General features: G+C 40.5%; 1 non-coding gene across 1 annotated transcript; it reads left to right on the top strand.

Annotated features, from left to right (window-relative positions):
• Nucleotides 1-1,060: 1,060 nt before the first annotated feature.
• Nucleotides 1,061-1,167, top strand: LOC112787158 (small nucleolar RNA R71). The gene has a single exon (XR_003194587.1). It is a non-coding gene; the product is annotated as a small nucleolar RNA R71 (small nucleolar RNA).
• Nucleotides 1,168-2,622: the final 1,455 nt, after the last annotated feature.

Genomic DNA, 2,622 nt, shown 5'->3' with positions numbered 1-2,622 from the left:
CTTGAGTATATTCTCTTCTCCACAGCACCATTGAGTAGTTGGGGAAAGGGTGCATAGAGTTTCAGCAGCTTCTGTTTTGAGATTTTTAGTTCTTGGTGATCTTTTTCCTTCTTCTCTGCTGAGGTATCTCCAGGTTGTTCTGACGGCTTATTTGGCTTGTCCTCAGTCTCCTTACCACTTATAGTGACCATCTTGCAATCTTTCCATCTTACTTTCTTTGTTTCACCTCTCAGATTTTTCTCTGTGTCACTTAGGAATCCTTCTGTAGGTTTGGGAATCTGCTCAGAGAGATACCCCACTTGAGATTCCAACCTCTTGATAGTGTCTCCCTGGTTCTTAAAATTTGCTCGCACTTCCTTCTTGAACACCTTGTTGTCTTGAATCTCTTTGCATATGCCTTCAAGCAGGTTCTCAATCATTGAGAGTCTGTCATCAGATGATGGTAGGTTGGGATTGGAGGTAGAAGGATGATGAGTGTTATTTTGGTTTTGATATGGATGTGGAGAGGTGTTGTTATGGTGGTGTTGATATGTTCTCTGTGTGAATTGTTGGTGAGTTGCATTGTTGTTGGGGTTGTGATGTCTCTGATCTTAGCTTTGATCTTGTTGATTCCCCCACCCAAAGTTTGGGTGATTCCTCCAACCAGGGTTGTAGGTCTTGGAGTATGGGTCATGATTTTGTCTAGGTGAATTCCCAATGTAGTTTGGCTTGTTCCTGCTCACTTTCTGCCTCTGCATTCACTCCCTCTTGGGTTGTTGATGAGGTGGTGATTGCTGCTACTTGGTTCCTCTCCATCTTCTTGGTGTGGTCAGCTAATTGCTTGGTAATGAGCTTGTTTTGGGCCAGCAGAGCATCTACATTGTTTAGCTCCATCACTCCTTTAGTGTTTCCTCTTTCGGAGGCATAGAAGTAGTGATTCTCTGCTATAGTTTCAATGACATCTATGGCCTCCTCAATGGTCTTCTTCTTGTTCAGAGATCCCCCGGATGAGTGATCTACTGCTTTTTTTGATTCATAAGAAAGGTCTTTATAGAAAATGTGTAGCTGCACCCATTCATTGAACATATCTAGTGGACACCTCCTTGTTAGGTCCTTAAACCTCTCCCATGCTTCATATAGAGTCTCACCATCCTGCTGCCTGAAAGTTTGAACCTCAGCTCTCAGCCTGTTGATTCTTTGAGGAGGATAGAATCTGGCTAAAAATTTGTTTACCACATCTTCCCAGGTTGTCAAACTCTCCTTAGGGAAGGATTCTAGCCATTTAGATGCCTTATCCTTGAGTGAGAAAGGGAACAAAAGTAGTCTATAGGTGTCAGGATGAACACCATTAGACTTCACAGTATCGCATATCCTCAGAAAGGTGGTTAGATGTTGATTGGGGTCTTCTTGGACGCCTCCTCCGAATGAACAGTTGTTCTGAACAAGGGTGATGAGCTGTGGTTTTAGTTCAAAGTTGTTGGCATGTATGGTTGGCTTTTGAATGTTACTCCCACAGTTTCGTGGGTTTGGGTTGATGTAGGAGCCTAGAACTCTTCTTTCTTGCCCAGCATGATTTGCTAGACCTTCTCTGCCATGGTTGTGAGCCTCTTCTTCATGAATGTTCTCCATATTCTCCTCCATGTCTAGTTCAAAGTACTCTTCCTCTTCCTCAGCACCCACTACTATTTTTCCTCTTACTTTCCTCCTTAATCTAAGGAAGGTCCTCTCAGGTTCAGAATCAAAGGAAGTTGAAGCCCCGCTTCTCCTCCCTGTCATACAACCAACAAGGTACAAGCAAGGAAAACAGATCCAGAAAGTATTCTGTTAGAATTACTGTTAGTGTGAGTGATGCAATATATCAAACAGTTAGTGGGTTAGTGAACTGAATTGTAAATAACAAAAAAAATAAACGAAAAAGTAGGGAAAAGGGAAGAAATTAACTAAAACTGAAAGCGAATTAACTCAACAGAAATTTAAATCAAACAAAAGAAAAATGCTCAATCTAGTTATCCTCCAATTTAATCATTGTTGATTCAAAATCAATCCCCGGCAACGGTGCCATAAACTTGATACGCACAAAACTTGTCTCTCAACAAATTTTCTTCGGCAAGTGTACCGAATTTGTCGTCAAGTAAAAACTCACAATAGAGTGAGGTCGAATCCCACAGAGATTGATTGATCAAGCAACTTTAATTAGAGGAATGTTCTAGTTGAGCGAACCAGAATTTGATTTGAGATTTGCAGAAAATTAAATGGCGGGAAAGTAAATAGCAGAAATAGTAAATGCTAGAAATAAAGAGCTGAATGTAAATGGCGGAAAGTAAATTACAGAATCTTAAACGGGAATGGGGTAATTGCTCATAAAAGTAAATGGCAGAAATTAAAGAGAATAGGTAAGATCAGAAATGGGGAGTTCATTGGGCTCAAGAGATGTTGCATTCTCCGGATCAAGTTCATTTTCATCTCTTCCTCAATCAATGCATTCATTGATCTCCTTGGCAATCTTAAGTAATCGAATTCCAATTTCTTGGTAATTCAATCTCTCAAATCTTGATCAATAGCCAATTCCTTGGTCAATTGCTCATGAGAAGAGATGAAGTATGGTCACTGATTATACCACATGCATTTCCCAAATCAAGTGTT

The sequence above is a fragment of the Arachis hypogaea genome, chromosome 20, assembly GCF_003086295.3.
Source record: "Arachis hypogaea cultivar Tifrunner chromosome 20, arahy.Tifrunner.gnm2.J5K5, whole genome shotgun sequence".
Taxonomy (NCBI): domain Eukaryota; kingdom Viridiplantae; phylum Streptophyta; class Magnoliopsida; order Fabales; family Fabaceae; genus Arachis; species Arachis hypogaea.
Note: the sequence above shows the minus strand (reverse complement) of the source record. Positions and strands in the feature narration are given on the sequence as shown.